General features: G+C 36.5%; 1 non-coding gene across 1 annotated transcript; it reads right to left on the bottom strand.

The window, feature by feature from the left end:
- Positions 1-5,990: 5,990 nt before the first annotated feature.
- On the bottom strand, positions 5,991-6,132 carry LOC122214727. The gene has a single exon (XR_006200090.1). It is a non-coding gene; the product is annotated as a U4 spliceosomal RNA (small nuclear RNA).
- Between the last annotated feature and the right edge of the window lie 18,759 nt (positions 6,133-24,891).

Genomic DNA, 24,891 nt, shown 5'->3' with positions numbered 1-24,891 from the left:
CGATATGTTTTTGTAATTGTTTTCTTTGGAGAAAATTCTAGAGAGATTAATTATTTTTAGAATGAATTTAATGTCTGCTGGTTTTCAAACTTTTAAATTACATTATTATTTGACTGAACTGAACTCCTCTTGATCTGCCTTTTAAACGATCTTTTCCTTATAAATAACTGTTAGGGAAAAACTTACTAAGTAGGCCAAAATGCCACATACTGGTCAGGCTCCCTCCAGATATGAAAGTAGGGAGAAGGAAAGCAGCCTTGGATGTTCGACAAATTATAACAATACTTTGTTTTAAAAACATCAATATAGTGGGGCGCCTGGGTGGTTCAGTCAGTTGAGCGTCTGACTTTGGCTCAGGTCATGATCTCGCGGTTTGTGGGTTCCAGCCCCGCGTCAGGCTCTGTGGTGACAGCTCAGAGCCTGGAGCCTGCTTCGGATTCTGTGTCTGTCTCTCTCTGCCCCTTTCCCACTCACACTGTCTCTCTTTTCTTCAAAAATAAATAAACTTTAAAAGTAAATAAATAAAAACATCAATATAGTAATAAAAATGCTATAAGAAATAGCAAAAATAGTCATGTTATTCTTTTAATAAAAACCGCATTACACAAGAAATAAATTTAAAAACCTATGACTCACAGAAAGGATCCTAATTCCCCAATATACCTATAGTTGCAATTTTTACTTGCAGTGGTTGAAGTGTACGTAAGAAATTTATTTTTATTGCATCATTTCATTATTGAGGTAAAATTTATAAAGAGTGAAATACATAGATCCTATGTGTATAATTTAATGATTTTGAAAAATGTGTACATCTGTATGACCAATATATTATAGAACACAGATATGATTTCAGAAAGTAGTTTTGTGGCCCCATACAGTCAATTCTTACCCACCACAGACAATCACCATTCTGACTCCAGTCATCAGAGATTAGCATTGATGGTTCTTGAGTTTATATTATAAAGAACTCTTTTGTGCCTGGCTTCTTTTGTGCAATATAATATTTTTGAGATTCCCTGATGTTTAATGCCTCGGCAATTTGTTAATATTATTGTTGAATGATATTTTATTTGGATTCTCGCCAGGCTCTTTGGGCTATTATAAATAAGCTGCTATGAACTTTCTTTTACCAAGCCTTTTTCTGAACACATACTTTCATTTCTATTGAGGAAATATCTGGAATAAAAATTGTTACATTGTAGGGCAGATATATTTGCAACTTTAGCACAATGGGCTGAACAGTTTTCCATAATTGATTATATTATTTTACATTCCACCAACAATGTGTAAGAATTGTATTTGCTCTGAATCTTCACTAACAGTTGGTGGTATAGGTCTTTTTGTTATCTTATTGGATGTGAAGTGGCATCTTATTATAGTTGTAATTTACATTTCCCTGTTGACTAATGAAGAACAACGTTCTATGTTCTTACTGCATCATTCTTATGCATTCTGTTGGAAGGTGTTTCACCCATTCTTCAGTTGGATTGCTTTTCTTAGGTGTTAAGTATTCTTTATACTTTCTGAATACAAGTCCTCTGTCAGATACATATTGGCGGCTCTTTTCTTCCAGTCTGTGGCTCTCTGTTTAATTGTATCGTGTCCTTTCGTAACAGTTTTTAACTTGTGAAAGTCCAGTTAATCAGTTATTTTTATGGTGGTCAGTGCTTTTGTGTCCTAAGAAAAGTTTGCCTTCCCTCAAGTTGAGCAGGTATTCTTTCTTTCTACTTGTTTGTAGCTTTAGCTTTACATTTAGGTCCTTAACTCATCTGAATGAATTTCTGTATATTAAATGAAATTGGGATTGACTAAAGTTTCTTTTTTTCGTGTGGCTCTCTAGTTGCTAGAGCCATTTGTTGAAAGGAATTTCCTTTGTCCCTTCTTTTATTGGTACTTTGATTGTATTCTTTGCTTGTCTCCATTGATATCTGCTCTCACTTTTATTAATTTATTGTTTCTATTTATTTTGGGTTAATATGCTTATCTTTCCCTAGTTTCTTCAAGTGAAAACTTTGAAGGGAATTGATTTTAAATCTTTTATTTATATAAGCATTTCATGCTATAATTTTCCCTCTAAACAATGCTTTAGCTATACTCAACAAATCTAAGATGTTGTCTTTTCAACATCAATTTATGGTATAAGAATGCAAAATAGTCAAGTGCTATTTGACTCTGTACTTATTCTATTCTCATATAACCTAAAGGCACATTTCAAAGAAGAAAAGTTTGAGGCAGTTTTCTATTCATATGCAATTATATGTATAAGTGCATAATTTGACTTTGGGCATAAAAATGAATTCCTCTAGAATAATATACAAGTATATTACATAAACCAAATGTATTAGATTTTTAAAACTATGCAATTTAAGAGGTAAGAGTATTCACTCAAAGTGAATTTATTTTAGTACTCATTTATAAAATCCAAATGACGAATACCCGCAACTTTAATATCAAATCACTCTAAGATTGCTATCTTTTCTTTCTCTCCTTTTCTTTTGTTCTGTCCTCTGAATTGTTCTGATGATACATTATGAGGAAGGCTAAATATGCCTCACAAAAGTTCGTATTTGTTGAAAAAATTGACCATATCCTTGGGAAGGAGTACTACTCAAGAAACGAAATACACTTTATGCAATGGTCTGTGTTTTTATTTGCCAGCATTACTCAGAGAATGGTAGCCACATTTTGCCTGTCCAGGGCAGAAATGCCAAATAGCATTTCTGACTTTAATATTTATTACCCATAGTATATTTGTCTCCTATACATGCATATTGTCTAGAGTAGTGTGGCTAAGCCCATAGGTTGAACAGGAAATCAAACTTCTAATTTTATAGTGTTTCCATATATATCTCTTAGGCTGGAATGTATACACCTATCACAGCTAAGGAATTAGAAGATGTCGTTGAAAGGTGTTGAGGTACATTGGAAGAGACTTGGGTTTTCATCTTGATGCAGTTTACTATGCATTTGATTTTGGATGAGTAAATTATTTCTCCATCTTTTCAATGAATGTTTGGCCCAGATAATCCCTATGGTGCCTTGAAGCTCCAGAATTTTAAGTCTACGATAAATGCAAACCAGATCAGAATTTGGATACGCTTTGCAGAAGGGTAACGTCTGAAATATTTTGTCAGTGTTCTTCAGCAGTGGTTGCTAATCCACTCCCTAAACAGCATCACAAAGGAAATCTCTGGATTCTTAATCATTTCAGTGAATGCCTTGTGGAGTTTATGGAGGAGAAACATGCAAAATATTGGGACCTCATATATCTGGATATCTGGTTTCCCAAGAGCTCCATACCGTCAAACTAGCCTCCACTCGGCTTGTGCTACGATTTGTTACTCAGTCATTATAATCAGTTAGTTTCCAAATTCAGAGAATTGATAAGACTTTTCAAATGACTATCAATTGTATCTATTATTTTTCGCAAAGACTTTTAACGACTTTTTTCACATTTTAACCCAATCGGCCCAAAGAAGCCTATGAAAATTACATAAATATTACTAACTTCAAAAGACCTTTGCCAATGCAATATTTTGGTTAAGAATGCTTTTTATTATGTTATATACTTTAAATACATTCTTTTCAAAACTTAAGACTGCAGATTATAGATTTAACTCATTCCGTTGTGGTGGCTATGAGAGACGTCATTCAGCTCTCGCTGTGGGGAGCACCGTCAGCCGGCAGACTTAGTTGCGGCTCTTCGGTTCCACCACTGAGTTTGCACTGAGGCAGTACTTTCCTTGGGCAGCTCCCGGCTAGTAGTGGAATAATAGTGCCCACCCATTCCTGGGAACACGGCGGGGGGCGGGGCCAAACACGCAACTTGGGACTCTATATCCAGAGTCAAAGCTTTCTCAGAACCGCATTGCAGTCTGAGGCTTTTCCTACTTTACTCTTCTTCCTTCCTCTTCTTTCAAAGGTGTTAGGATTGCCTCGTGCTCTGAAGGCCATCCTGCCAGCTCCTGCTCTTTCTTCTTCTCTCCATAGGGTTTTGTTTCCTAATAAATCTCTCGCATGTTTAATCCTGCCTTGGCGGGAGGACCTGAAATGACATAAATTGTATAACGTCAGCCATCTAATATAATTAATAAAGCCAGTCCTCAGAGTCAACACAGCCAGATTAGACTTCATTTCTGGCAGAAAGTCTGGCTCTTTTTACCAATTTACATTAACATTGTAGTAAGAATTTTCCGAATATAATAAGATTACCTAAGGTAAATTATGGAATATATCTCATAAAAGATTACTGAAAGCAGTCAGTTCAAGATTAAGATGACATAAGAACTAACGTAATTAATGGGGCTCCTGGAAGGCTCAGTTGGTTGAGTGACGACTGTTGATACCAGCTCATGTCATGATCTCACGGTTTGTGAGATCGAGTCCCACATCAGACTCTGTTGACAGTGCAGAGCCCGCTTGGTATTCTCTGTCTCCCTCTCTCTCTCTACCCCTCCCTTGATCATGCTCTCTCTCTCAAAATAAATAAACTTAAAAAAAAAAAAAGAACTAATGTAATTAATACTAATGTAACTAATGTAATAAGGTTTTTAGAAGATCATAAAAACAATAATAAATTTATATGGTATTATTCATTACTTAATTTTAATAATGCATTGTATAAATAGCTAATATAATTTATTTATAAGGCAAAGATGAAGCTAAAATGCATAGTATTCCTTAAGTAAATCAGTATACATGCATATATTAGACTGTGATGTTCAGCTTTTGGAAATAATTAAAAAAGAATTATGTATGAAAAATCAGAAATAACTCCAGTAATTTTTTATCTATTTATTTATTTATTATTATTTTTTCATCTAAATCCAAGTTAGTTAACATATAGTGTAATAATGATTTCAAGAATAGAATTTAGTGATTCATCACTTATCTATAACACCCAATGCTCATCCCAACAGGTGCCTACTTAATGCCCATCACCCATCTAGCCCATCCCTCCCCCCCAACACCCTGCCAGCAACCTTCAGTTTATTCTCTGTATGTAAGAGTCTCTTATGGTTTGCCTCCCTCTCTGTTTTAATCTTATTTTTGCTTACCTTTCCCCTATGTTTATCTGTTTTGTTTCTGAAATTCCACATATGAGTGAAATAATATTTGTCTTTCTCTGACTCATTTTGCTTAACATAATACATTGTGGTTCCATCCACATCGTTGCAAATGGCAAGATTTCATTCTTTTTGATTGCTGAGTAATATTCCATTGTGTGTGTGTGTGTGTGCGTGTGTGTGTGTGTGTGCGTGTGTGTGTGTGTGTGTGTGTGTGTGTGTGTGTGTGTGTGTATACACAACATCTTCTTTATCCATTCATCAGTCGATGGGCATTTGGGCTCTTTCCATACTTTGGCTATGACAATAGTGCTGCCATAAACATTGGGGTGCATGTGCCCCTTCAAATCAACATTTTTGTATTCTTTGGATAAATACCTAGTAGAGCAATTGCTGGATCGTAGGTTAGTTCTATTTTTAATTTTTTGAGGAACATCCATACAGTTTTCCAGAATGGCTGCACCAGTTTGCATTCCCACCAGCAGTGCAAAAGAGATCCTTTTCTCCACATCCTCTCCAACATCTGTTGTTGCCCAAGTTGTTAATTTTAGCCATTCTGACAGGTGTGAGGTGGTATCTCATTGTGGTTTTGATTTGTCAGTAATTTTTTTTAAATAGTAAGATTAAGCTTTTCCTGGGGCACCTGGGTGACTCAGTCAGTTAAGCATTTGATTTCGGCTTAAGTCATGATCTCACGGTTAGTGCAAGTCCCGTATTGAGCTCCACACTGACAGTGCAGAGCCTGCTTGAGATTCTCTCCCTCCCTCTTTGCCCCTCCCCCACTGGTGCACGTGTGCTCTCTTTCTCTCAAAAATAAATAAATAAATAATAAATAAATAAATAAATAAATAAACTTTAAAGAAGATAAAAAAAGATTAAACTTTTCCTATGTATCAACAAAAGGAAAAAGTATATACTGCTAAAAACTAATTGATCCAGTAACTACTTATTTTTATTTTTTTGTATTACTAATAGAATATGATAAATATTGGGAAAAGTTTTCAATTAGCAATAATCGCGCCTCGGATAAACCTCATTGGCTACGATACTGCCACTGCGCAAAGCTTAGAATATGATAAATATTGGGACACCTGGCTGGCTTGGTTGGTTAAGTGTCCGACTTAGGCTCAGGTCATGATCTCACAGTTTGTGGGTTTGAGCCCCATGGCAGGCTCTGCACAGGCAGCTCAGAGCCTGGAGACTGCTTCAGATTCTGTCTCTGTCTCTCTCTGCCCCTTCCCCACTCCTGCTCTGTCTCTGCCTCTCAAAAATAAGTAAAATGTAAAACAAAAAATTTTTTTAAGTATATGATAAACATTAAACATTTTATAAAATAACTAAAATTTTATAAAATAAACTAAAAGAATGAATATCTTGAAGTGAAGATTTAGTTACATATACACATTATATATACATATGTGAAATGTGTATAATTTAATCATATAATTTGACAAAATATGTTAATTATATTGCCCTACTGTATGCTTTAATTCTATCAAGTTTAAATGGTATCACATCAAATGTACACCTACAAGTTTTATTCCTTGTAGTTAGAATGGTACGGTACTTGTTCTTTGGTTATTGGGAGGTACTTTTCATTCCACCTAATCACTCATTCTGTGGAGAAATATTGGGAGAAATGGAAAAGAAATGCTCATCCTTAAGTAAAAAATAATCCATTTCCACCTCTATGTTTTCTTTCATATATCTTTTTGCTTTACTTACATGTTTTTTAGAAATTAATTATTTTAATAATAATTTAAGGATGCTGAGATTAAAACTATTGAAGGAAAATCCTCATTCTGATTAACCATGCTCTCCAATTCTCCAACATACCTGATTTTAGATCATCCTGACAAGGACCAAAATTCCCAATTTCTTCATTTTTTTACCTACAATTGACATAAGACACAGGAAGACAAGATACTTTCATTAAGATAGGTTTGGTGTGCTTTGATTACTCATTAAATGAGGTTCCACAATAATAGTATTTGTAATTGCCCCTTAGTTTATTGCCTTGGTAGTCATTACTCCCTAGAACAATGTATCATAGAGAGATTCCTAATGACCAAGGAATCATTAGTTATGGTAGGAAATGGGATGTTATGAAGAGGGAGATGAAAAATAGAATCTACTTGATGCTAAAGTGCAACTGCACGTTGAGAGTATGAGAAATTAATTCCTTCAAACCTTCGTGTCCTTACACCCCTTAAAAGTCCTCCTATACCCTCCACCCCCAAGGCCATGCATTTTTCAGGTTGAAGATTTCTGACTTTGTCCTCCTTTCCCAACTATTACTGGCCCTTACTTCTTCTTGTATAAAAATTCTGGAACCGTCACTGACCTAAATGCTGTAGACATTTGAGCTTGTAAATCCAGAGTACAGTCAGAGGAGGCAGGAGAAAAATGGAGAGAAAAAAAATTAAAGAAGAGGAAACAAAAGGAGAGATGCAAATCTTTATCTATAGAGGGAAAGAAAGCACACGAATCTATAGAGGGAAAGTACACACGAATAAGGATGAAGAGGATGTATCAACTAAGAAAATAGATACAATGGTAGTTTTAAAAGCACTTGATTAAGATAACTGTTTTGGATTTTGATGTAAATCTTAGGGTGAGTTATAACTTCTCTTTGAAATATCCATTGATCCAATTGTTCCCAAGTAGAAGGCCCATTGGAATCCCCAAAGGAACTTTAAAAAATACAGAGTCCAATCCTTTTCTAGACCTACTGAATCAGAATTTCTGGGATAGAATCCAGGATGCACTTTAACAACCTATTTGTGTGTATTATTATATTCTCATAAGACACCTTCCAGGTCTAGGAAACTGCAAACACCATGTGGGGACACTGAGGAAGGATGACAAAGGAAGCATTTTTTTTTTAATCTCCAGAAATTAGAAAATGAGGAAATAATGATAGAACTTGCTTTTGTGACCATATGGAAGAAAGAGAGCCAAGACGAGGACACAAGAAGTGACCCAAACCTCCTCCAATTTCTGACTTTTGAGGGACAGTAGAAGAGAAAGGTTTAAACGGGTGAGCTGGGGTTCAAGAAGGACTGGCTGACCGGGGAACAGTGTGCACAAGGGTCTGGAAACATAGTAGTCAAAATCAAAATCACTGGGAGATGAGCTGTGCTAGCAGCAGATTTTGTCCACTTCATAAACATGCCTGGACCTAGATGCCTCTCATCTTTCTAAATCTCAGCCTAGAGAGGTCACCTGGATCCAGCCCTCCCTTTATCCCACCTAAGTCACTGCTTCTAGCGTTTTCTCTCTTCTGTCCACCACTCACTCTCGGACTCCCCTTATCATCTCATAATTTCCCTTCCCTCTCAGATTTCTTTCCAGTATCATTCACCATCTATATCTGCTTAGCTTTCTGTTTCCATGGTGAGTCTTGTTTTTTCATAATCGATGAAGCTGAATTCTTGTTACCAATCCCTTCATTGGGGAATCCATTGTTACCAGGAAGAGCATTGGCAATAAGCACTGGGCTAGTGATTAAGAGCATTTTCCTATTTATCACTCTAAAAAGTAGAAGTAAATAATACATGAATGAATATAGATTCCAAAATGCTTTCACTAATGAAACCCTGACACATACACTTCTTTTTTTTTTTTTTTACATTTATTTATTTTTGAGAGAGAAAAAGAGAGAGACAGAATGTGAGCAGGAGAGGGGCAGAGAGAGAGGGAGACAGAATCCGAAGCAGGCTCCAGGCTCTGAGCTGTCAGCACAGAGCCCAATGCGGGGCTTGAAACCACAAACTTTGAGATCATGACCTGAGCTGAAGTCAGATGCTTTACTGACTGAGCCACCCGGATGCCCCATGCCACTTTGACTTCTTAACCCCTCCTGCAATGTACAAGTCATCCCTGGTGAAAAATTCCTATTATTTAACCAACTTCTCTCATGTCACAGACCAGGCCTATGTCCTCTGTTCCACTGTAAAAATGGAAAACCATTTTTATCATTTTTTGTATAATAACCTCTCATTTGATACCTAGAAATTGTACAGTGAACTTTTTCACCCAAGTTTATTACTTATTTCCACAGTTATTATAATAAAATTTGAAATATCTTTACAAAGGGACATACCACCCCACTGCCTTTAACTCCAGCTTTACCATATTTATGGGAAGAGCCATAAGTCAGTTTTCCCCAAGGCTACTCTTGATTTTAGGTGACAAAACAAAGGCTACTTGCTGTAGGTGTATAGACTCACACCTGTTATCTCTTCTTGAGTCCAGATCTGTAGTCAGTTCCTCTGTAAATCTCCCTCTTCTAAAACTAAATGTTCAGAAAGGATATCTAAACTGATGTAAGGCTAAGTTTTTTCAGCACAAGTGATTTCTCAAAGCTCTATGCCACTATTCTTCATTCCAGCTATTAAAATTCATAGCAGCAAACTCTGTGAACACTGGATCTATGTGGGTTGGAGGTAAATTTAGGCCTTAATAGAGGATGTCACTCACAAGGCAAGATAATTTAAAGATGGTCTCTTTGCATTTGAATTTCAAAGCACTACAGCAGGAAGAAAGAAATGTTGCCAGTGTAAATTTATGTATGATATGGCTTCTGAAAAGTATCTCTAGAGTCAACATATGGATCACAGAGATCCTATAATAAGCCTGGATAATGAAAAATCACTTATTTTTATCTCAGTTTATTTTTAAAGATGATTTTATACATTTTAATATCCACAGGAACCAAAACCGTATTTCCACAAGGAGAAAGACATGTATGGTAATCCAAAAGCCTGACGCCAAGTATCTGCCCCCAAAACTTAAAGTTATAGGATGATCTCATTTGACCATCTGGGAAAACAATATTAAATAGATAAATTCCAAACAGTGGCCATGATCTGCAGTAGTAATCTTTTTTTTGTAGTTGTATACTGGCTCCCACATAGGTTGGCAGTAACAACTACAAAGGTAATTTTGGCACATATAGGCATAGAATATCCAGTTAAATTGAGATGTTTATTCGCTACATTTTTATTCGCTAAATCTAGCAACTCTTATTATAGAGGTATTTCTTTGGCCTTATGTGCCTCGTTTCTTTTGGCAACAGGCAGAGAATTGGAGACTCTCACTAGAACCAGAAAAATTATTCATTATACCTCTATTTTTAATAAGCTTTCTTCATTCTCCTCCCCATGCCTTTCATTCTCAAAAGCTATAAAGCTCAGCAAAACCGAACCAAACAGAACAGGGCGAAATTCATTAATGGCATTTTAATTTCACTCTTATCTGTGCTTATCTATATAAATAATTTACATAATTATAGGGATTTTAACATGACAAACTTTGTGTTATGTTCCAACCAACTTACAAAGCCCTACTGGAGCAGCAGAAGGTATCCTGCTGCCTGCTCTAGATTCCCTGACGTTCCTCTGTAAAGTGTCTCACATTTTTAATAAATTAAGAAAATCTATGTGCTAGTGTACCTGTTAACTAAGCCAGGGAAGCCAACTCTTTGGGTCAAGGAGGGGCATCAGGGTCCCGTTTCATATTTATGTAGAATGTACATCTCGTTCTTTGCAAGACACCAAGGAAAACAAGCCTGGATTAAGTTCAGGAAGAAGGAGGGAATGAGAGAGTGTTGAGTGAGGGCTGGAGAGGAGCTGAAGCAAGTGTGTCATCTGAGAGAGGTTCTTTGGAAAGGAGAAAGGCACTGCCCTGATTCCATCCCCCCCCCCCCCCCACTCACTTCACAGCAGGGGGCAGCTCTTTGAATCACACCATTGCTTAGGCTTGTGGGGCTGACTTGGATTCCAAGTTCTTTTGTCTTTCTGATGTTATCTTTAGTTGCTGTGTCATCATTCTAATTTTTGTCCTACCTTTTTTTTCCCTTGGAACTGATTGCTTGTTCACTACACATATCTCTAGGAGATTTCCCTGTGATTATTGTGGGAGTCAGTGATTGGGAAAGGAGGGTGGGCTTGGGATTTCACAGTCATTCAATGAGAGTTCTGTGATATTTTTATCTTTAGCATAATTTATTCTGGTTACAGTATTTGGAAGCAGATATCTTTGATTTTATTTTTTAGGCTTAAATATGAAGTGAGATGATGTAGTTTCTTTCTTGCAAGTCTCATAAGTATACCCAAAGCATTTTCTATCGTATTTAAAAGCAAAAATGATTTGCCAAAAAGTGATTGGGGCTCTCTTTCACCCTCCAGTGTATTCCCTCATTCGGTTGGCCCTTCTCTGACCTCAGAGCCTGATTCCCTCATACTGCATTCTGTTTTCCCACCAGGGTATACTCTATCCCGCTCTTCACCTTTTTCTCCTACCTGTCAATTCATTTGTTCATTCAGTTATGTATTAGTTCATTTTGCAAATAATTATTATCTACCATGTACTGTTCCAGGTGCTGATGCACAGCACTGAATAAAGCAATGTTCTTGCCCCCATGTGTATGTAGGGGTGAGAGACAAAGTATAAGTAATATAATGTGTAAGTATTTAAACACATATAAGTATTTAAATATAAAAGTATAAGCATACAATGTCAACCAGAGATAAAGACCATTAAGGAAAGCCCATTCAAAGTAAGAAGAGAGTTCTATTAGTTATGGTAGTAAGGAAAGGCCTGTTTGATGAGGTGATATTTGAGCAGCAACCTGACTAAAGCAAAGGAGGAAGCCAGGCAAATAACTGGGTTGAAGAGTTCTGGGCTGAGGGAACAATAAGAAAGCCAGTGTGAGAGGAAAGGAGATCCAAGTGGTAGCCAGGGGCCAGATCACGCAGGGCCTTGTAAGAACTTTGGGATTCCTTTTCATGAAAAGGGACAGCATTGTAGGGTTGTAGATACAGGAAAGTAACAAGGTGAAATTGATATTGTAAAACACTGTTCAATGGCACTTCCCCAAAATACTAGTTTTTTCATGCATTTGTGGCTTTTTATATACTATTTCTTCTGCCCTCTAATGTTCTCTCTCACCCCATTTTTCTGCTCCCATTGTGTTTTGTGCATAGAGTTGTTATGTTGCGTAACAGTATGCTCTAATTCTTTATTAGGAGACTATCTCCTTTATTATTTATTTATTTATTTATTTATTTATTTATTTATTGTGTCAACTGTGCTTTATTTTTTTATTTATTTTATTTTTTTAATGTACATCCAAATTAGTTAGCATATAGTGCAACAGTGATTTCAGGAGTAGATTCCTTAGTGCCCCTTATCCATTTAGCCCATCCCCCCCCCCCCCCACAATCCCTTCAGTAACCCTCAGTGTGTTCTCCATATTTATGAGTCTCTTCTGTTTTGTCCCCCTCTCTGTTTTTATATTATTTTTGCTTCCCTTCTCTTGTGTTCATCTGTCCTGTGTCTTAAAGTCCTCATATGAGTGAAGTCATTGATAATTGTTTTTCTCTGATGACTAATTTTGCTTAGCATAATACCCTCTAGTTTCATCCACGGACTTGCAAATGGCAAGATTTCATTCTTTTTGATTGTCAATACTCCATTGCATATATATATACCATTTCTTCTTTATCCATTCATCCATTGATGGACATTTGGGCTCTTTCCATACTTTGGCTATTGTTGATAGTGCTGCTATAAACATTGGAGTGCATGTGCCCCTTTGAAACAGCATACGTGTATCCCTTGGATAAATACCTACTAGTGCAATTGCTGGGTCGTAAGGTAGTTCTATTTTTAATTTTTTGAGGAAACTTCATACTGTTTTCCAGAGTGGCTGCACCAGCATTCCCGCCAGCAGTGCTAAAGGGATCCTCTCTCTCTGCAATCTCACCAACATCTGTCGTTGCCTGAGTTGTTAATGTTAGCTATTCTGACAAGTGTGAGGTGGTATCTCATTGTGGTTTTGATTTATATTTCCCTGATGATGAGTGATGTGGAGCATTTTTTCATGTGTCAGTTGGCCATCTGGATGTCTTCTTTGAAGAAGTGTCTATTCATGTCTTTTGCGCACTTCCTCAATGGATTATTTGTTTTTGGGGTGTTGAGTTTGATGAGTTCTTTATAGATTTTGAATACTAATCCTTTATCTGATATGTCATTTGCAGATATCTTCTCCCATTCCATCAGTTGCCTTTTAGTTTTGCTGATTGTTTCCTTCGCTGTGCAGAAGCTTTTTATTTTGATGAGGTCCCAATAGTTCATTTTTGCTTTTGTTTCTTTTGCCTATGGAGACATGTTGAATAAAAATTTTCTGCGGCCAAGGTCAAAAGGTTTTTGTCTGCTTTCCCTTGAGGATTTTGATGGCTTCCTGTCTTGCATTTAGGTCTTCCATCCATTTTGAGTTTATTTTGTGTATGATGTAAGAAAGTGGTCCAGGTTCATTCTTTTGCATGTCGCTGTCCAGTTTTCCCAGCACCACTTGCTGAAGAGACTGTCTTTATTCCATTGGATATTCTTTCCTGCTTTGCCAAAGATTAGTTGGCCATAAGTTTCTGGGTGCATTTCTGGGTTCTCTACTTTGTTCCATTGTTCTGAGTGTCTGTTCTTATGCCACTACCATACTGCTGGATGATTACAGCTTTGTAATACAGCTCAAAGTTCGGGATTGTGATGCCTCCTGCTTTGATTTTCCTTTTCAAGATTGCTTTGACTATTCGGGGTCTTTTCTGGTTCCATTCAAATTTTAGGATTGTTTGTTCTATCTCTGAAGAATGCCAGTGTTATTTTGATAGGGATTGCATTGAATATGTAGATTGCTTTGGGTAGTATTGACATTTTAACAATATTTGTTTTTCCTATCCAGGAGCATGGAATATTTTTCCATTTTTTTGTGTGTCTTCTTCAATTTCTTTCATAAACTTTCCGTAGTTTTCAGTGTATAGATTTTTCACCTCTTTGGTTAGATTTATTCGTGGTATTTTATGGTTTTTGGTGCAGTTGTAAATGGGATTGATTCCTTGATTTTTCTTTCTGTTGCTTCATTGTTGGTGTATAGGAATGCAACCTATTTCTATGCATTGATTTTATATCCTACAACTTTGTTGAATTCATGAATCAGTTCTAGCAGTTTTTTGTTGGAATCTTTTGGGTTTTCCATATAGAGTGTCATGTCATCTGCAAAGAGTGAACATTTGACCTCCTCCTGGCTGATTTAGATGCCTTTTATTTCTTTGTGTTTTCTGACCGCAGAAACTAAGATTTCCAATACTATGTTAAATAACAGTGGTGAGAGTGGACATCCTGTCTTGTTCCTGACCTTAGGGGGAAAGCTCTCAGTTTTTCCCCATTGAGGATAATATTAGCATTGGGTCTTTATACATGGCTTTTATAATCTTGAGGTATGATCCTTCTATCCCTACCTTCTTGAGGGTTTTTATCAAGAAAGGATGCTGTATTTTGTCAAATGCTTTCTCTGCATCTATTGAGAGGATCATGTGGTTCTTGTCCTTTCTTTTACTGATTTGATGAATCACAATGATTGTTTTGTGGATATTGAAAGAGACCTGCATCCCAGGTATAAATCCCAGTTGGTTGTGGTGAATAATTTTTTTAATATATTGTTGGATCCAGTTGGCTAGTATCTTGTTGAGGATTTTTGTATCCAGGTTCATCAGGGAAATTGGTCTATAGTTCTCCTTTTTTGGGGTCTTTGTCTGGTTTTGGAATCAAGGTAATTCTGGCTTCATAAAAGAGTTTGGAAGTTTTCTTTCCATTTCTATTTTTTGGAACAGCTTCAAGTGAATAGGTGTTAACTCTTCCTTAAATATTTGGTAGAATTCCCCTGGAAAGCCATCTGGCCCTGGACTCTTATTTTTTGAGAGATTTTTGATTACTAATTCGATTTCTTTACTGGTTATGGGTCTGTCCAAATTTCTATATCTTCCTGTTTCAGTTTTGGTAGTGTATATGTTTCTAAGAATTTGTCCATTTCTTCCAGATTGCCCATTTTATTGGCGTATAATTACTCATAGTTTTCTCTTATTATTGTTTGTATTTCTGCTGTGTTGGTTGTAATCTCTCCTCTTTCATTCTTGATTTTATTTATTTGGGTCCTTTCCTTTTTCTTTTTGACCAAACTGGCTAGTGGTTTATCAATTTTGTTAATTCTTTCAAAGAACCAGCTTCTAGTTTCATTGATCTGTTCTACTGTTTTTTTGGTTTGGATACCATTGATTTCTGCTCTAATCTTTATTATTTCCTGTCTTCTACTCATTTTGTGTTTTATTTGCTGTTCTTTTTCCATCTCTTTAAGGTTTAAGGTTAGGTTGTGTATCTGAGACCTTTCTCTCTTCTTGAGGATGGCCTGGATTGTTATATACTTACCTCTTATGACCGCCTTTGCTGCGTCCCAGAGGTTTTGTGCTGTGGAGTTATTTTCTTTGGCTTCCATGTACTTTTTAATTTCCTCTTTAACTTCTTGGTTAGCTCATTCATTCTTTGGGATGTTCTTTAGTCTCCAAGTATTTGTTACCTTTCCAAATGTTTTCTTGTGGTTGATTTTGAGTTTCAGAGTGTTGTGGTCTGAAAATATGCACGGTATGATCTTGATCTTTTTGTACTTGTTGAGGGCTGATTTGTGTCCCAGTATGTGATCTATTCTAGAAAACGTTCCATATACATTGGAGAAGAATGTATATTCCACTGCTTTAGGATGAAATGTTCTGAATATATGTTAAGTCCATCCAGTCCAGTGTGTCATTCAAAGCCATTGTTTCCTTGTTGATTTTCTAATTAGATGATCTGTCCATTGCTATAAGTGGGGTGTTGAAGTCCCTTACTATTATGGTATTATTATTACCAATGAGTTTCTTTATGTTTGTGATTAATTGATATATATTTGGGTGCTATCACATTTGGAGCATAAATGTTTACAATTTTTTGGTCTTCTTGTTGGATAGTTCAAGTTAGAACTATCTAACTTGAATAGATAGTTCTCCAGTCATCTATCTCAATCTGAAGGTGTCCTTAGGTCTAAAGTGGGTCTCTTGTAAACAGCATATAGATGGATGTTGTTTTCTTATCCATCCTGTTACTCCATGTTTTTTGATTGGAGCATTGAGTCCATTGACATTTAGAGTGAGTACTGGAAGATATGAATTTATTGCCATTACGTTTCTTGTCGAGTTGGAATGTCTGGTGGTGTTCTCTGGTCCTTTCTAGTCTTTGTTGCTTTTGGTACGTATTTATTTATTTATTTATTTATTTATTTATTTATTTATTTATTTTCATCTTTTCTCCTCTCAGAGAGTCCCCCTTAAAATTTCTTGCAGGGCTGGTTTAGTGATCACGAACTCCTTTAATTTTTGTTTGTCTGGGAAACTTTATCTCTCCTTCTATTTTGAATGATAGCCTTGATGGATAAAGAATTCTTGGCTGCATGTTTTTCTGATTCAGCACATGGAATATATCTTGCCACTCCTTTCTGGCCTGCCAAGTTTCTGTGGATAGCTCTGCTGCAATCCTGATCTGTCTTCCCTTGTAGGTTAAGGACTTGTTTTCCTTTGCTGCTTTCATGATTTTTTTCCTTGCCTGAGTATTTTGTGAATTTGACTACGATATGCCTTGTTGATGATCGGTTTTTGTTGAATCTAATGGGAGTCCTCTGTGCTTCCTGGATTTGGATGTCTGTGTCTTTCCCCAGGTTAGGAAAGTTCTCTGCTATGATTTACTCACATAACCTTCTACCCTTTTTTTCTCTCTCTTCATCTCTGGGACCCTTATGATTCTGATGTAGTTCCTTTTTAATGAATCACCGATTTCTTTAATTCTTAAATTGTGCTCTTTTTCCTTAGTCTCCCTCTTTTTTTCTGCTTCATTATTCTCCATAAGTTTGTCCTCTATATCGCTGATTTACAGCTCTGCCTCATCCATCCTTGCCAGTATGGCATCCATTTGAGGTTGCAGCTCAGTTATAGCATTTTTTTTATTTCATCCTGACTAGCTTTTTTTTCTTTTATATCCACAGAGAGGGATTCTAATCTATTGTCAACACTAGCTAGTATTCTTATTATCATGATTCTAAATTCTGGTTTAGACATCTTGGTTGTATCTGTGTTGGTTAAGTCCCCGGCTGTCGTTTCTTACTGCTTTTTCTTTTGGGGTGAATTCCTGTCGAGGTCTGTGGTTCAAGTTATGCAGATTGTTGTATTAATCCTGAAATCTGTTTTCTAGGTGTGCAGGATGGTTTCGCGTTGATCACGGACATGAGACACAATAAAACATCCATGCTGTTCCATCATCTTGGCTCCTCTCTGAGACTATCTCCTTTAATTGTTATGCTGCAGATGATGTCCTCATTCATTATCCACCAGAATTAGAACAATTCATGTAGCCCTTCCCTTATCAAAGTGTTGAGTGGATAAACAAATGAGGTCGAGTGAATAAGTAACAAATGCTTCAGATTATTGTGTCACTAGGAAGTAAGGTCCACATTAGAGAATCCCTTCAACTCTGAATATTGTTTAATGGTACAGTATGAAGTTGGCTTATATATATATTTTTTTGTCAAAAGACTTTAAAACCTAGCTAGAGTCAACAGCCTGTTTACTATGTATTATTCTCTAACATTTTTTTTTCTTGAAACTATATATACTTATATCAACCCAGCACAATTAAGATATGAGCGTTTTAAAAAAATTTAAATTCAAGTTAGTTAACATACAGTGTAGTATTGGATTCAGGAGTAGAACTCAGTGATTCATTCATCTCTTACAAATGACACCCAATGCTCCTCTTGAAAAGTGCCCTTCTTGGCTGTTATGGACATCACTTGATTAGGACCTGCCAGATGTAGATACCCTCCCACCCCCCTGCAACCCCAGCTATGGGAAAGGCCACACTTGATGTTTGTTTTTTAACTGCAATGAGATAGAAATTTCAGAAGAGAAAAGAGGAGAAATTGGGAGGGGAGGGAGGAGAAGAGGACATTGAGGAGAGGAGAAGCTGGGAACAGCACCCTTAACCTTCTAATGCTGTGGCTTTAGAAGGCTAGGCTGCCAAGCTGCTCAAGGACCCATGAAGAAAATAAGTTCTCTCCCTTCAGAGAAATGTCTTCAGGAAAAAAAAAGTGCCACAAACAGCTTTCTTTTCCCAGACACTAGAGTGTTTTCCCCTTAGGTCAATGACCATTAGATAACTGACCCTATTTTCATTTTTGTTTTGGCCCCCAAAACTTAGAATGACATTTACAGCTCAATTTTATTAACGCTGTAGTTAACTCTCTAGTCCGTCTAAACATTTATTCCATCTTTCTACCTGGCCTTGTCTGTTTATAGTTATGTATTCTCAGGTACCAATTTTCAACTATTGTATGTTAGCTAGTAAATTATATATGCTTGTAGACAAACACCATTCTTATGTGACCAATAAATAAAATAAATAATGAAAAAGAAAAGTGCCCTCCTTAACGCCTGTCACCCATTTAACCCATCCCCCGCCCACCTCCTCTCCAGCAAACCTTAGTTGGTTCTCTGTATTCAAGAGTCTTTTATGGTTTGCCTCCCTCTCTGTTTTTATCTTATTTTTCCTTCCCTTCTCCTGTGTTCATCTGTTTTATTTCTTAAATTCCACATAAGAGTGAAATCATAGGCTATCTGTCTTTCTCTGGCTGACTTATTTTGCTAAACGTAATACCCTCTGGTTCCATCCATGTTGAGCCTATTTTAATGGTATTATTTCCTACCTAATTTTTTTCTTAAAATCTGTAAGTGTGCCAGATACTGTTGGCTAGTACTTGACTATAACCCCTCTCTTTCATGTGCACTACTGTTTCCAGGAAGACTGAAAGCACTTTCCTAGAATCCCTCGATGGTTAGGTTTCAGGTAGGTGCTGCCAGTGAGGAGGTACTGAAGCAAAATTATAAGGCAGAAGGAAGAGAGACACTCTTCTGCTTCTGGCTCTGGTAGGGGCAGGAAATTTCAGGTTCTTTTAGTGGTGGCTTGGGATCCAGCAGCTGCAGAAACAGCTGTTCTAAAAAGTTAGCACAGCATAGCGTTAGTTTTATCCTTAGCCCAGGGAAGGTAGCAGGGGCAGCCTCTCCTCAGCTGAAGTGCCTGAATCTTCCCCAGGGTCGGTGACAAGTCTAGGTTCCTCGCGCTGGCTCCACAGTGGTGGTAGCCTGGTCTTCAGGTAATGCCTCATTTTTGTTTTGCTCAGCCAACTCTTCTAATACATTTGTTATGAATTTCCTGCATTAAATCCTTTCCTTCTTTTTTGGAAATACCTCAAATGGGTTCTGTTTTCCTCATTACATACTAATAAGGAAAGGAGTAGACTGCATTTCTGCATTCACAGGTGTTGACCAAAATGTAGCCTGGAAGTCACAGTCCTCTCCCTACTCTAGTTTCTAAACACAAACTCTGTCCAGTGTAATTCAAAATGATGAATTTTCAAGCTAAACAAAATTCCTGTCATTTCTAGGTTTCTGAGGGGTTTTTTTTTGTTGTTGGTTTGTTTCTACTTATAAGGGGACAAAATCTTCTGTTACCCCACAGAACCTAGAATGGTGCTGAGTTGGAATCCTATGTACAAAAATATACCTGTTGAACTGAAGGTAGATTAACATACAAAAGAAACTGTAAACTACAAAGCTAATAAAATATGGATGAATACTCAGAAGTATGCGACAATACAGAATGTTGGGAGCCTAAGAAAGAGTGAGTGGTGGTAACCTTGACTTTCCCTGCTTTAGTGTTATCTGTCATCTATGTAAAGATATAACATGACGTTTTCCTTGCCTCATTCACATAAATGTTCAAGTTTAGTAGGTGAGTGACTACTCAGCTCTCTCCATGTCTGTGGAGTTTGAAGTGATCCACAGCCTCTTAAATGAGTGCTGGTAAAACCACTGGCAAGGCATGAGTGGGTGGGTGTAAAACTCAAAGAGTATTTGGGTTCTTAGAGAAATACTCAACTACTTAGAAATGTGCAAAAGTGAATTGCCTTATTACTGTGGAAATAAGAAAGCAGAAGTTAGTGAAGCAGGCATTTTTCCAGACCAAACATATTGTAGATGTAATGGATACAGGGTTAAGAGAGAGAGAGAGGTGGCAAAAGCCTTGAATATAATGAAAAGGAGTTTGGACTTGATATTATTGGAAAGGATTCGCTATGTGGCTGAAAGAGGGAGTTTAAAATGTGGCCCACTGACCCTACATTCTACCCACCTGGGTATTATTCTTTTCTTTTTCTTTTTCTCTTCTATTTCTTTTTGTTTCTTTTCTTTTTATCTTTCCTTTTAAAGTAGATAATCCAAAAGATAGCATGTATCCACCAGGGGGACATAACCCACTACCAATAATAAATTTGAAGAGTTTGGTATAAATATGAAAAATTTGCCAAATATGGGGGCACTTTCAAAAAAATAGGTTGGGGACCCAGGATTTCTGAATTTAATCTAGGTTTCCCGATTAAAAGAAAAAAATTGGTATGCCCACTTTCCTTTGCATCATTATATGGAGGGCATGCACTATGAATATTGTAAATGAGAGTCACCATCTGATTTGATGAAAAAAAGTGATCATCATTGTAACTTTTTTCATGTCTTTAACTAGTTGGGACGTTTGGGAGAAGTGCAGAGTCTCAGAATTGGATTAAAGCAGTGCCAAACAGATATGGGAGGGATGGATAGAAGAGACAGCATGCGAAAAGAAACAAAAAGACAATTCGATCTACAAGTTGTGGATAGAGCAATGGCGGAAATCAAAGAAGTGCCTAAGGAGCTGAACCTGGGAGCCTAGGTTTGTTAAAGGGGGTGGGACTTATAGAGTTGTAAGGGTGTGGGAAGGAGGACTGGGACTAAGTGCCTTAAATGCCTTGCTATTCTACAAGTTTCTAATGAAGTTTAACAATTCTCTCATATAATGGAATGCTCTGTTATTGGGTTGGTTAGTCACAGTTTTCTATGCTTTATTCAAGTTCAACCTTCTTCGCTTCTCCTCAGGAGTCTACTGCACAGTTTCAAGGAGGTTTTCCACTTGCCAAAGCTCCAAGCAAGGACAGTAGATTTTTATGAAATTCAGAAAGGCATAATAAGAGGGATGACTTCAAAAGGTAGAAAAGTCTGTGGAAACACTGAGAGATTTCTCCTAGTATACGAGTTTTCTATAACCCCTAATTTCAAGGGTTAGTAATTCCAATGTTAACAAATTACAGTTCTAAGTAGGGACATGATAGCAGGCTTGTAGTAGTGGAAAATTTGGTTTCAGGATGAAGGCATTACTAGTAATGACAAGATGAGCATTTAAACATGAATCTTTTTTATCTTGATGTGGAGAGCTATTCAGAATCCCAACAAATGAGCTAGTGGTCGCTTGCCCTACTTTTTTGTTGACATGGAAGTATGCAGATCTGCATTCTATCTAGATCCAATTACTGCAGATGCTGTAAGAAAAGGTGGCTTATCTTTTTTTTACTTCCTTGGGTCTCATCCATTCTTTTTTGGGTCTTATTTGATTAAGATCATGCAAGAGGATTTTATTTGAATTTCTTTTTCTCTTGAAACATTCTTTGAAGCACTCTGGTAAATCTCTGTCTCTAATTTACTTTTGAAGTAATTTGAAGCTTTGTTTCAATCAGAAGAAAGTGATTATCAAAACCTATGTTGTATTCTGAGTGGCAGTAGAATTTATAAAATGTTAGTAATCGAGATTGATTTTCTCAAGCAAGGAAGGCAAGTAAAATAGTTTTTTTTAAAGTTTATTTATTTTGAGAGAGAGAGAGAGAGAGAGAGAGAGCAAGCAATCATGAGTTGGGGAGGTGAGGAGAGAGAAAGAGAGAATCCCAAGCAGGCTCTGTGCTAACAAGTCTGATGCGGGGCTTGAGCTCACAAACTGTGAGATTATGACCTGAGTTGAAACTGAGAGTCAGATGCTTAACCAACTGAGCCACCAGGTGCCCCCAAAATTTTGTTTTATAATAGAGCTTAACTGGAAAAATTTTTAACAGATGTAGTTGTAGCTCCCTTCTGTATGTAATGGTATTTGCCTCTAAATACTTAAAAGAGAGCTACGTTGGGAATTTCACTAATTAGTAGTCACCAATGAATTGCAATTTTGATTTATTACCATCCTTTGTGTGACTACTGCATGCTAACCATATGTTTTGTATATAATTCATGGCTTCTGATGTGCTTGGAATTGTTTGTTGTCTTCGGTAGGTAAAGTGTTAATTTATTACACCATTAGTATACACATTTCCGGTATCCTATAATCAGATTTTGGAAAAGCATCCTACATATTTAGCCATCATCAAGTAAAGCAAAGTGAGTTGCAAGATGTAGTTTTCATCATTCTCTTCACCTCATTATTCATTTTTGAGGGTTCATTGTTTGAAATTGTTTACTAGAAATACTTTATGTACTCCTTTATAATTAAACCATCACAAGTATTTTGGTAGGTGGTGAATTTTAATTACCATTTTGTAGTGGTTTATCCGGACCAATCCACTTACCATAGAAGCTGTCAGTGAAATCTGGTGTGTGTGTGTGTGTGTGTGTGTGTGTGTGTGTGGGTGTGTGTACACATACATACAGATACATATGTATACATAGATATACATAGATATATACATGTGTATAAATATCCATATCATGTAGAATATGTATATTTATATATATCTCCCTTAGAAGTACTATTCATATTTAGAAATTGATCAATATGATGTGAAGAATGTGTTTGATTTTATCTTTCTGTAATTTGCTATTTGGTTGTCTCACACTTTTTAAAAGTTCTTTCTCTGATTTCAGATTATACCTTTTATTATATACTGAGATTTTGTATTCCTTTTGGTTTCTATCCTGATACACTAAATTGTTTCATTAATCTGCCTATTAATGCATCAATACTACACTACTTTATTTATACAGACTTTATAGCATGTTTTAAAATTTAGTCTGGTCCCCTCTCCTACATTGCTTTTCTTTCACGAGCCTTTTCTGGCTTTTCGTTTTACTCATTCTGATATGTAAGCTAACTAATCAACTTGTAACTTAAGAAAAATATGATGATATTTTATTAGGATTGTTTTAAATTTTTAAGTTTTCCTTGGAAAATTGACATGTTTATGATGTTGAATATTCTAAACTAAGAATCTGTCAGTGTCTTTCCATTCATTCAGGTTTAATTTTGTGTTTTTGTTTCAAGAATGCTTTATAGTTTTACTCATGTAAGTCTTGCACTTTTCTTTCTTTTTTTATTAGTTTATTTTTTTTTAACTTACATCCAAGTTAGTTAGCATATAGTGCAGTAATGATTTCAGGGGTAGAATCCAGTGATTCATCACCTACATATACCACCCAGTGCTCACCCAAAGCCCATTGCCCGTTTAGGCCATCCCCCCACCCAAAACCCCTCCAGCAACCCTCAGTTTCTTCTCTGTATTTAAGAGTCTCTTATGATTTGCCTCCCTCTCTGTTTTTATCTTATTTTTGCTTCCCTTCCCCTATGTTCATGTTTTGTTTCTGAAATTCCACATATGAGTGAAATCATATGATATTTGTCTTTCTCTGAGTGACTTATTTTGCTTAGCGTAATATACTCTAGTTCCATTCACGTTGTTGCAAATGGCAAGATTTCATTCTTTTTACTTGCCAAGTAATTTTCCATTGTGTATGTATGTATGTATGTATGTATGTATGTATGTATGTGTATATATATGTGTGTGTATGTGTGTGTATGTGTTTGTTGTGGTATATATATATATATATATATATATATATATATATATCACATCTTAAAAAAATTGTTTTAATGTTTATTATTTATTTTGAGAGTGAGAGAGAGACAGAGCATGAGCAGGGGAGGGGCAGAGAGAGAGAGGGAGATACAGAATCTGAAGCAGGCTCCAGGCTCTGAGCTGTCAGCACAGAGCTCCACGCAGGCTCGAACTCACAAACCTTGAGATCGTGACCTGAGCCGAAGTTGGAAGCTTAACCAGGCACCCGTACACATCTTCTTTATCCATTCATCAGTCATAAACATTTGGACTCTTTCCATACTTTGGCTATTGTTGATAATGCTGCTATAAACTTTGGGGTGCATGTGCCCCTTCAAAACAGCACACCTATATCCTTTGTATAAATACTTAGTACACTTTTCTTTTTAAGCTGATGTTTAGATATGTTATTTTTTGCAAAGTAAATACAGTCTGCTCTTCCGTTATTTCTTCTAATTAAATTCTGTTTGTATGCATAAAGGCTACGGATTTCTGCATTTTAATTTTGTATTCTGTTCTTTATTTTATTAAGTTCTTTCATAACTTTTAGTAGTTTTTATCATGGATTCTTTTGGGGTTTCCAGATATTTAGGTGTATCATCTGCAATTAGACATGTTTTTGCTTCTTCTTTTGCATTTTCTCTAATCTGTTTATGATAAATTTTCTGTTTGGACTTTTTATGTTGGTTGGGACCCATTTTCCTGAATTTTATTTTCCCAGAAAATTACCAGTTTCTGTTAGAATTTCAAATATAGTTTTATAGAATTATGTAAAGTTAACCAGTTAAATGTATAGCCTTTTGTTTCTTGGTCATATTTTCAATATATCTTTAGCTTAAAAATTCATATTAGGGGCACCTGGGTGGCTCAGTTGGTTGAGCATCTGACTTTGGCTTAAGTCATGATCCCACAGTTTGTGGGTTTGAGCCCCGCGTTGGGCTTGTGCTGACACCTCGGAGCATGGAACCTGCTTTGGATTCTGTGTCTCCTTTTCTCTCTGCCCCTCCCCTACTTGTGCTCTGTGTCTCTCTTTCTCAAAAATAAATAAACATTAAAAATTTTTTTTAAATAAAAAATTCATATTAAACTAACATTTTATAGTCAGCATTGAAGTCTTGTGTGGTGTCTAATTTTTTTTATTATTTTTTTTCTGAGTCTCGCTCCGGCTTACTT

Source organism: Panthera leo, chromosome A2, assembly GCF_018350215.1.
Source record: "Panthera leo isolate Ple1 chromosome A2, P.leo_Ple1_pat1.1, whole genome shotgun sequence".
Classification (NCBI taxonomy): Eukaryota; Metazoa; Chordata; class Mammalia; order Carnivora; family Felidae; genus Panthera; species Panthera leo.
This window is presented reverse-complemented; position numbering and strand designations above follow the sequence as displayed.